Source organism: Grampus griseus, assembly GCF_964374135.1.
Source record: "Grampus griseus genome assembly, chromosome: 8".
NCBI classification, from domain to species: domain Eukaryota; kingdom Metazoa; phylum Chordata; class Mammalia; order Artiodactyla; family Delphinidae; genus Grampus; species Grampus griseus.
Window position 1 is genome coordinate 39,944,811 of NC_139002.1, and position 11,829 is coordinate 39,956,639.

Below are 11,829 nucleotides of genomic sequence, written 5' to 3' on the forward strand. Positions count from 1 at the left end.
GTTGCTGTGGGAGCTACTGTGAGAGCTGAGGCATTAGAGCACCTGCTCAGAGCAGGGGAAGGACCCCCCGTCCCCCACTCCGTGGCCTGGAGCTTTAGGGAAAAGAGTTTAATTTGTTCCACGGGGACCAGGATTGGGAACAAGGAATAGGGAGAAAATGATCTTTCTCGTTCTCTCTTACTCCAATGTTAATTAGATTTTCCCCTTCTACGGCCCCAGCGTAGGCCAGTGTGAGGAACAGTTCATCTCCACCATGGGCAGAGTCTGGCTTCCAAATGGCCTCCTGACAAGCTGGGTGACACTACCTGTGTGAAGGCTGGGCCTGCACGGTGGGAGGGACAACTGGAAAGTCAGCGCGGGCTTCGAATCTGTCCCCCTCAGCCACTCACACTTCCTGTCAAGTCAGAGCCTTGCTTGCTGCCAACTGGGCTGAGGAACACTTGACCCTCACCTACCTCACCCTCAGCGTATCAAGTGAGGCCCACAGTAGCACAGAGCACTCCGAGCAACGGAAGGAAAGCATGAGGACTCTTCCAGAGCCTAGAAAGCAATAAGCACTATGTTGAGTCCTGGAAAATGTAAGATACCCTGGGGTATTGGGGCTCCAGGGGAAAGTGGGGACTGGATCACAGCCGGCCTTGGTCGTTATTCTCTGAAGTTGTTGGCCACCGCGTTTGCCTGAGTTTCTCCATCCCAGCTTCCTTTCGGCAAGCTCTAAAGCAGGCGTGAATTTATCTTCCATTCTCTTCTCCCTCTCCAACATTCTTAGCTACAGATCAAAGGTACCATCCCGATTATTGGTGGAATTTGAGCTTAGTAGCTCTGTCCCCAGCCCTCAGCTGCAAATTTACCCACACAAACATGAAGGAGAGCCAGAACATTCTCTTCTCCCTCTCTTCAAGTCCCCAACGTCCACATCTTTTCCAGAAGTTACCTGGAGACGTTAGTATGAGGCTTTTTTGCCTGAATACTGAATCCGGGGTTACAGGAAGGGATCTTTTGGGGCTATCAGTGATCTAGAGCAGAGCTCCAAAGGCACTACTTGACTCAGAAGGTGAGAGAGCAGTTGATCTACACGACCGATTTGTAGCCTAAGTATGTGACACACAGAAGGGTCTCACCTCAGGCCACCTCCTGGACACATGTGTAAACACACACACCTGCACCTCTTTCCCTGGACAGCAATCAGAGGAACCAGACCTATGCCACGAAGGATGGGTTTCTTATACTGGTCTCCAGTGCCGGGAAGAAGCAGGATAGGTGCCAGAGAGGGTCAAGGATAATCTGATCATTTCTTTGTCCTTTATCACACAGCACACCCATCAGCAGGAAACCGGACTGGATCTGGGTAGCTGCTAGAGCCTCTGTCCTCTTGACACTACCTGCTTTCCAGAACTCTACCTCTCAGCTTATGAGAAGTCAGGGGTGGTAATCTTTGGAATAAAAGGAGAAATGGAAAAGAACACCCAGCGAGAGGCACAAACCCAGATGTAAATTAAATCTGTGCCCCACCCCGCCCCAAATCTTCATGGAAGTTTATTCGCTCAGCTTTCCGTGTCTTTTTTGCACTTTTAAGCTCCCCCATCTTGAATATTCCTGTGGAAAGTTCTTGATTCTTGAGCCTGGGGGTTTTGTCTATTGAAAAAAAAAGAAAATGTTAAATCCTAGAGGTTTAGCCACTGAACATGTTAAACTATAAGTTATGTTTCAAGCTGTGAGGAGGAGAAAAAAAAAAAAGTTTTAAAGACTGAAATAAAGCCTGCAAACAAAGCTCTGGCCCTTTGTGTGTGAGCCCATCCCTGCGGAGAACTCAGAGGCCCTGGGAGAGGTTTCCATCAGCTGTAGACAGAAGCAAAACCCTCAGCCACAGCCAGGGACCTGACAGGTTTTTTTCATGACAATGGAGTTAATCACATTGATTCTAACCATAAACATTCTTCAGTAATTCAGAAAAGCCACACTTCATTAGCGCCATTATTCTCCCCTGTATTGTAACCAGAAGACTAATTTGAAGTTTGTCCTTCCGGAATGTGACTTGTGACTTAATAGAGTCCTTCCTGCTTCTAGAAGGGGCTGAAACGAGGATGCGGCAGTTGTTATCACCTCATTCAACGGATGCCAGAACTTTCTCGTGCTTTGTCGACAGAATGTCCTTTCAGAGATTGTGATCTAAGAAACCCAAAAGGGACACACAGTTCTTTCTCATTTCATGGTGTTCCAGGTATGCAAGGATTGCTGAAACAGAGCACCCCTGTCCTCTGGAGCCCGCATGAGATGCTAAATACTCCACAAGACTTCACGCTTGCTCTGATTTGAAATGGTACCTCACAAAGCTGAGGAGCTAAGGCAGTGAGAGATAAGAAGGTTACCAGGATATCTGGCTCAGTGCAGGGATGTAGAGACAAGCCCTGAGAGAGGATAGGGTTTGGAAAGGCTAGATAACTGTAACGAGGGCAGAGAAGACGCGGCAGAATAGAATGTTAGGAGATGGAACCAAGAGGAACCAAATGTGATGGGGTGAAACCCCGGGGCCCAGATGCAAATACAGCCCCCTTTGACAACAGGGGAGGGGAGACTGGGGGAAGGGAAACCCTCTCTCTGTCATCAGCCTTTATATATCCAGCATGTTTCTTCGCCCAGTTTCCAGGGAAGCCTCAGACGCCTCTAGTTTACTGAAAGCAGAGCAAATTCCTGTGGTAGTTGATAGTGTGTCGATCCAGAGCTCAGCTTCTATTAAGGGACAGTGCGAGTCTCCAGCACATGCACCTCTCTGCACACCCATAACCCACCCCACTGTCAACTTTTCCAAACCCTGAGAACATGGATACTGAGTCCACTATTTCCACTGCCTTTTATTTTATTTTTATTTTTTTATTAAATTTTTTTATTGGAGTGTAATTGATTTACAATGTTGTGTTATTTTCAGGTGTATAGCAAAGTGAATGTTATATATCAGTTATATATATATATATATCTCCATTGTTTTTCAGATTCTTTTCCCATATAGGTTATTAGAGAATACTGAGTAGTGTTCCCTGTGCTATACAGTAGATCCTTATTAGTTATCTATTTTATATATAGTAGTGTGTATATGTTAATCCCAATCTCCTAATTTATCCCTTCCCCCCATGTTTCCCCTTTGGTAACCAGAAGTTTGATTTTGAGATCTCTGAGTCTGTTTCTCTTTTGTAAATAAGTTCATTTGTGTCATTTTTAAATTAGATTCCACATGTAAGTGATATCTCCACTGCCTTTATTTATTTTAAAAAGTATTTATTTATTTATTTGGCTACGCCAGGTCTTAGCTGCAGCACGCGGGATTTTTATTTGCAGCATGCGAACTCTTACTTGCGGCACGTGGGATCTAGTTGCTCCCTGACCAGGGATCCAACCCGGGCCCCCTGCATTGGGAGTCTTAGCCACTGGACCACCAGGGAAGTCCTTCCACTTCCTTTTCAACATTAGGTGGGTGTTTGGTTTAATTACAAAGGGGATGAATCGTTCTTTAAAATTAAAATGATATTGGAGTCCATATATAAAGTAAAAAGTAAAAGTTCTCTCTCCTTTTTTCCTATGCAATAGTTAAATTCGGGTGTATCCTTCTAGACTTGCTCACGCATATATGGAAATATCTGTCTATATATACATGGACCACAATATACATATTTAATCTATTTTCTTTTTAGGCAAATGGGATTCTATTATACACATTACCCTACAACTTGCTTGTTCTCCCTTAATGTTTCTTGGGCATTATTTCATGTCTCTGCCTATTCCTAAATATTCTTATTGCCTCCACAATGCAATTCATAGCATGGATACATTGTAATTGTTCACTGAAAAATTTTATTTCAAATGGTATATACAAAAATAAATATCTTGGGCAATCTTCCTATCACTTCAGACTTGTTCCTTCAGCCAAGATGGCTTCCACTTGTTAACTAAGGTGCTCAACTCCATTGCCTATGAATCTCTTCCTCTTTCAGGAAATTCAATGCTTTATAATATTAAAAAAATTTTTTTTGAAATATAGTTGATTTACAATGTTGTGTTAGTTTCAAGTGTACAGCAAAGTGATTCAGTCATACACATATAGATTCTTTTCCGCAATAGGTTATTACAAGATATTGAATATAGTTCCTTGTGCTATACAGTAGGTCCTTGTTGTTTACCTATTTTATATATAGTAGTGTGTATATGGTTTTTTTCTTCTTTGTTTTTGCTGTGCTGCACAGCTTGTGGGAGCTTAGTTCCCCAATCAGGGACTGAACCCATACCCCCTGCAGTGGAAGCGTGGAGCCCTAACAAACTGGACTGCCAGGGAATTCCCAGTAGTGTGTATATGCTAATCCCAAACTCCTAATTTATCAACCCCTCTCCCCGCCTTCCCTTTTGGTAACCATAAAATTGTTTTCTATGTCTGAAATCTGTTTCTGCTTTGTAAATAAGTTCATTTGTATCATATTTTTAGATTTCACAAATAAGTGATATCATATGATATTTGTCTTTCTCTGAGTTACTTCACTTAGTATGATAATCTCTAGGTCCTTTCATGTTGCTTCAAATGGCATTATTTCATTCTTTTTTTATGGCTGAGTAATATTCCATTGTGTGTATATGTGTGTGTGTGTGTGTGTGTGTGTGTATATATATATATATATCTTCTTTATCCATTCATCTATTGATGGACAATTAGGTTGCTTTCATGTCTTGGCTATTGTAAATAGTGCTGCAATGAACATTGGGGTGCATGTATATTTTTGCATTTTGGTTTTCTTCAGGTATATGCCCAGGAGTGGGATTGCTGGATCATATGGTAGCTCTAATTTTAGTTTTTTAAAGAACCTCCATACTGTTCTCCATAGTGGCTGTATCAATTTACATTCCCATCAACAGTGTAGGAGGGTTTCCTTTTCTCCACACCCTCTCCAGCATTTATTATTTGTAGACTTTTTGATAATGGCCCTTCTAACAGGTGTGAGGTGATACGTCATTGTAGTTTTCATTTGCATTTCTCTAATAACTAGCGATGTTAAGCACCTTTTCATGTGCCTGTTGGCCATTGGTATGTTTTCTTTAAAGAAATTTATTTAGGTCTTCAGCCCATTTTTTGATTGGGTTGTTTGTTTTTTTGAATGTTTTATAATATTGGTGGGTTTTATGTAAAGTTTAGCAAAGACTGAATGTTGGGAGAAGGAGAAAGAGCACTACTAATGTATAATCAAAAGATTTAGCTTGGGCTTCCCTGGTGGTGCAGTGGTTGCGAGTCTGCCTGCCGATGCAGGGGACACGGGTTTGTGCCCCGGTCCGGGAAGATCCCACATGCCGCGGAGCGGCTGGGCCCGTGAGCCATGACCACTGAGCCTGCGCGTCCAGAGCCTGTGCTCCGCAGCGGAAGAGGCCACAACGGTGAGAGACCCGCGTACTGAAAAAAAAAAGAAGATTTAGCTTCAGATTTGACCTTATCAAGTGCACCCACAGGTAGGTTAAATTCTTTTGATGCAAGACTCCTGGTTGTTCAGGCAGTTCTGTCCCTAAATATGCTAGGAAGTACTTTTCCCTCAGGTACCTCATGGTTTGAAAAGACTTTTTCTTACTAAACAAAGTGAACTTATTAAATAATAATTAAGTTTCCTGTTTTTATTCAATAACAATGCATAAATGCCAGTTAGAATTCCCGGTCAACATGGGATTATCAGGAATACCACTTTGATTTCATGGTGTTCTGGCAAAGAAATCTGATGGTGTAGTTTTAAAGGATAAATATATGATTTCTGTGAGGCTTGTTACCACAGATCAGAGCTCTCTCTTACTGCCTCTTTGGGTCTCAAGGGGATTGGGATGGGACTACATGTAAAGAAGGTTAAAAGAGAAGCCATGAATAGAGTGGAAGAAGAGATTCTGCCACTGGCCTAATCTCCTTGGTATACTCAGTAAGTTATCAGGAAGTTTTCCAGATTATACGTTACTTTTCTATCTCAAACTTCTCCCTCATCTACCAAATTTCAGGCCAAGTATAGTCTGTTCTACAAAGCTCACAATCAGTAAATAGGGAAACGAGGACAGTATAACACGGAAGTTTTTCTGGTGCGTAAGCTAGGAAGCCGGAATACCGGGAGTAGAAAAACTTCTCAGCCATTTGAGCTCAACGTTTAGAGAAGTAAAAATGAGTGCCTGCCTCTGGGACCCCTCTGGCATAATTTTAGTCATTCTTTCAGATGTTTAGATTGGTCTCAGTTTTTCACTTTTACAGACCTCCTTGATAATCCTTACACAATGATCTTTGTGAAGTATGTCTATAGGATAAATTTCTGGAAGTGAACTTGCAGATAGGAAATAGCAAACTTTAAAGCAAAGACCCAGCTCTGGTCACTGACTTTTTTTTTTTTTTTTTTTTTTTGCGGTACGCGGGCCTCTCACTGCTGTGGCCTCTCCCGTTGTGGAGCACAGGCTCCGGACGTGCAGGCTCAGCGGCCATGGCTCACGGGCCCAGCCGCTCCGCGGCATGTGCAATCTTCCCGGACCAGGGCACGAACCCGTGTCCCCTGCATCGGCAGACGGACTCTCAACCACTGCACCACCAGGGAAGCCCTGGTCACTGACTTTTGAGTAGCACTTGTGTCACTGTGTTTGCAGCTTCGAAGAGACAGGGTTTCTCCATGGTGAACTTCGTCTTAGTTCCCATCCTAAAGTGAGATTCAGAGACTTGAATGTAGCTCCAAGTATTTAAGGTATCAACAAAGAACAGGAGTAGGAAAGTAAAAGTGAATGAAAGACCAAGAGAGAGGGTGTAGAGAGAGGTCAACCACAGAGAGTGGCTTTAAAAATAAACTGGAGAAAACAAATCTTCCACCCACAAATGCGCTACCTGTCTTTACCATTTGTAAATTTGAATATAGGACATGCTAAAACATTTTCTCCTAATGATAAATAAACATAAAGCTGATGTCTTAACCATTTTTCCAACTTCTAATTAGCTCAACTTTTAGAAAACAGTTGCTTAATGCTTTATATTCGCACAACACTTTAGAATTTAACATCCATTACCAACCATATTGAAACCTTTGAACCACCGCTACGGTTACCAGAGGCATCCTTGTCCCCATTTTATATTCATGGAAACAGCTTCAGAGAGGGTAACCCTGCCAAGCAGACACAGCTGAGCAGATGTAGAGCCAACATTCCAACACAGCTCCTTTGCCAGCCTATTAAATACTTGGTGAGGGACTAATTGGTTTTCTTCCAGCCTCTCTCCCAAATTCCACAGCACATCCTTCCAACTCCAGGTAATTCAGGTTGAAACATTAAGCTGGAAAATGTAGAGTTGCTGCCACAGCAACTGAGCTGCCTGCCATTTCCCCCATATTTACTTTAGTTTTCACTATTCTTCAAGTGGGAAGTGGCTATTCTCTAAACAGTGACTTAAGATAATGGGGACAGGAAGGCACTTGGAGATCTTCTTGGTCTTAAGTTATCCCGGTCCACTCAGATGAAGTGTAAATGAGCAGGTGGTAATGTCTATGCGTGTATTCTCATCAGCTCTACTCAAAGTGTGGTCCTTTTACTGGTTTATAACAAGATAATCATAGAAACAGAAAATAAAACATTCAAACGTTTTTATATTTGACAGCCATTTTATGTCTATTATAATAAATGGGGCTTTTATTTTGTATCTCAAAATTTTTCTAGTAATTAATTTTTATTGTATTTTACCAAAGTATCAATTTGCAATGGATGGAAATTAAAAAAAAAACAAAAACAAAAAACAGTCCTTTGGTGAAAGCTTGAGAATCACTGTACTGCAGTGTGAGCCTTCTTAAAAGACTCCTTATGTGAGTAGAAATGTACAGATTAGCTATTAATAAAATTAATAGCTATTAATAGCTATTAATTAGCTATTAATAAAATTAATAAAAATAATTTTAAATTAAATTAAATTAAATTTAAATTAAATTAAATTAAATTAAATTTAAAAATAATAAATTAATTAATTAGCTATTAATAAAATTAATAGCTATTAATAGCTATTAAATTAATAGCTATTAATAAAATTAGCTAAGGCAACTTTTGGTCCACCATAACTTATGAAGCACAGAAATTTTTAAAATGACTGCAGATCCATACCAATCTTTCAATTTCCATGGGTAGAAAGATGTAGTACCTTAATCAGGAGGGAAAAAAGCAAACAGAACGGTGTTAGGTATTTTATGGCTTACAAGCTCTATTTATCTTTTAAAAGAAAAAATGTAGAGAAATACAAAGGGCTTTTTAAAAGTTACTTCAGGCATAAATTATTAGAAAGGTGTCTTTTAAAAATTGAAAGCTACAGATTACTTATAGATCGTTTATAGTGGCACCAAAAGGCCCATAAGGCTAAATCTCTTATTGAAACAAGAGGGAAGGGGACAGGGCACAACCATGAGAAGAATGACATGGCCATAGGCATGACAAAAACTAGTTAGAACTCACTAGATCCAAGGTGGCCGGAGATTCGATTTCCAATGGACCTTGAGGCTTATTATATGCTCATTGTAATATATTAGCATACTAAATGACACACCCACCAGCACCATGACAGTTCTGAGGCTAACCATAAAAGGCCATAAAAGACCAAAAAGTGGGCAGTGGCCCAATTCCTGGAAATCTCTGCCCCTTTCCCCCCAATAATTGGAATAATCCTCCCACTCATTAGCCTATGAAATTACCCAGCCCATAAAAACTAACCACACCATATTTGGGGACCCTCTCTCGCCTCCTGAGATGGCCCTCGCTCTGTCTGTGGAGTGTGTTTCTCCCAAGGCCTCTCATCTTCTGAGATGGTCCACACTCCACTTCTTACCTATCACTTCATCTCCAAATTCTTTTAGAACGAAGCAAGAACCTCAGATTCACTGGGAACATATTGGTGAGCTAGGCAGGAGAATTCGGTAAGCCTCAGCCTCTCGCCTCCCTTGCGCTTGAGAGGGACGACTTTATTTCCCACCATTACTCTCCCATTCTCTCCTACTCTCTCCCTTACTCTCTCTCTTTTGCTTTCTTACTCTCTGTCGCCTTTTTGGACTGAGCCTCTCACCTCCCTTGGGCTTGAGAGGCACAGCCTTACTGCCAGTCATCCTCACAGGCATCTAGGGACCTGAACCACAGGATCTTTGCCTTCTGGGTTTGCCTCATCCACCATTTAATTAACTGTTAACAGGTCCAATTGTGTAAAAATATGGAATACAACCTTACTTAGAGTTTGTGCCATGGTTACAGCAGCTGCAATCCCTTTGGGAGCTCCCTGAAGCAGTAGGCTGTCTGTGCGCATACCCCTGGGTATTAGGAGGGGGATGGTTCCTCCCCACCATGGTGGTGGGACCATCGTTCACCACCTGCCTCCTGGCGTTTGTCCGGCCCCCTCCAGGGTCCACCCTGACCCCACTGCCACCACACCCTGTTAGGGCGGGGCAGGCGACTCAAACTGCATGACCACGCCCCAGGGATACATGCCTGAGCAATGACCCGCATCTGCCGTGCTTACCTCCCTGAGGTCACGTGATTGGGCGTGTTCTTCTAGGGTTGCGGGGGCCCTCCATCCCCCTAACGACAGTCACGGTGCCTCTGCCTCGGCTGCCATGTCAGCCCCTGCACCCAGCCCCACTGCCCGCTGGCCAGAGCATGTGTGGGAGGGGGTGAGGGGGAGGATGGCACCAAGGTCCCAGGGGTGCTGCCCACAAAAGGGAAGGGAAAAGAGAAGTTTTTTCTTTCTCACAAACCATCTGCCTTAATGGCCAGTGCCTGTTTTCTGAAACTTACCACCTTTTTAGGGAAAAAGGTTGGGACTTAAGTAAGTCTTAGAGCCATGAGGATGTCCATTCCAGGGGAACATATCCCAGAACACAGGAATTAATCTATAGACTGTATAGAGAAACCTTCGGGAAGGTCACTCATCCTGGGTACCACAGACGCCAGGATAGGTTACAGGCCCCAGGACTTTGGGGCCAACAGGACCGCCACATGGGGGCGTAGCTAACCCCCATTGTGGATAAAGTCAACAGGACTAGGTGGATGGGAATGCCTGGAACCGGTCCTGTCTTAGAGAGCCCCCATGGGACCTCCCAACCCTAGTGCTCCTGTCTGGTACAGGAGCATCCTCCCCATGAAGGAACCATGGGAAACACTTCCTCCATCCCCAAGGACTCACCCCTTGGTTGCAATCTGAGTCACTGGGACAAGTTTTCTCTAGATTCTTTGAAACGAAAAAGCTCATTTTCTTTTGTAATGAAGCCTGGTCCCAGTATAAACCTGAGGCCGATGAGGCCTGGCCAGCAAATGAAAGCCTCAACTATAGTACCAGTCCTACAGTTAGACATCTTCTGCAAAAGGCAGGGGAAATGGGACAGAAGTTCCTTACGTACAGGCTCTTATGGCCCCGAGAGAAAACCCGGAGCTTCGCAAGTCCTGGGTTAGGGAACCTGGCCAGCTAGGACCCATTTAGGCTACACAAAAGCCCTCTGTAGTGGCACACCTGGACGAACAGGAGCCCCAGGCAGAAGACCCGAGCCCCAACACTCTTCCACCATCTTCAGCCTCTCCCCCGCCCTATAAGCCTCTTCACCCTTCCGTACCAGAAATGCAGCCAGAGCCTGTTTGCCCCCTTCAGGAAGTAGTAGGTGGGCCTCAGGGAATTACCAGAATCCACACCCCGTTTTCCTTGTCTGACCTTAACCAATGCCACACCTGCTTAGGCAGATTCTTGAAGGACCCTGGCCAGTTCACCGAAGAATTCCAGGCACTGACTCTCTCCTTTGACCTTACCTGGAAGGATGAAAATATTGTCCTTTCCCACTGCTGCACTAGTGAACAAAAGGCCCGTATTTGGGCACAGGTTCAAACATATGCTGATGAATTACATGTTGCCCAACCACATCGATATCCTTTGGGCCTGACAGCAGTGCCTCTAATGGATCCCAGCTGGGACTATCAACCAGGCCAGCCTGGTATCACTAGTAGGGATCACATGATCCTTCACCTCATTGAAGGGATGAAATGATGCGTAATTAAACCTGTTAACTATGTTAAGGTTAAAGAGATCACCCAAGGCCAAGATGAAAATCCAGCCCTATTTCAGCCCCGATTGGTAGATGCCCTCAGAAAATATACGAATATAGACCCAAATATTTCCAAGGGACACATTGTATTTGCAACACACTTCATCAGCCAATCAACCCTGTCGGAAGCTTCAAAAGCTTGCCATGGGGCCCTAAACCCCTCTCAACCTTCTTATTGACACAGCCTTCAGTGTTTTTAACAATAGAGATCAAGCTGAGGAGGAAAAGAAGGAACAGCATGATTTAAGGAAGGAACAACAGCAAGCCAGGCTTTTGGCAGCTGTCATGACGAGACCTAAGCCACCTCCTTCCTGGTCACCCTAAAAGTACCCCTAGAAGACCTCCACCAGGGAAAGGAGACAGTTTCAGCTGTGGGAGTCCTGAACACTGGAGCAAGGAATGCTCAGGAAACAGGTCCCAGCCTACACCCAAAACGCCATGCCCACTCTGCAAGAAGATGGGCCACTGGAAGAAGGACTGCCCCCAGCTCCAAAGGGAGTGAGGGTATTCCCCCATGCCAGTCATGGCAGTGGTTGATTGACAGGACCTGGGACCTCCCAAGGCTCCTGAGAAGACAGTCATCATACACGGGAGGAACTGTGGGTGACCACTGATGTGGCAGGTAAGCTTGTCCAATTTCTAGTGCACACAGGAGCCACTTAATTCTGTCCTGACTTCTCGTGCTGGGCCCCTTGCCCCTTGCCCCTGCTCTATTGTTGGGGTTGAAGGAAAGCCAAAA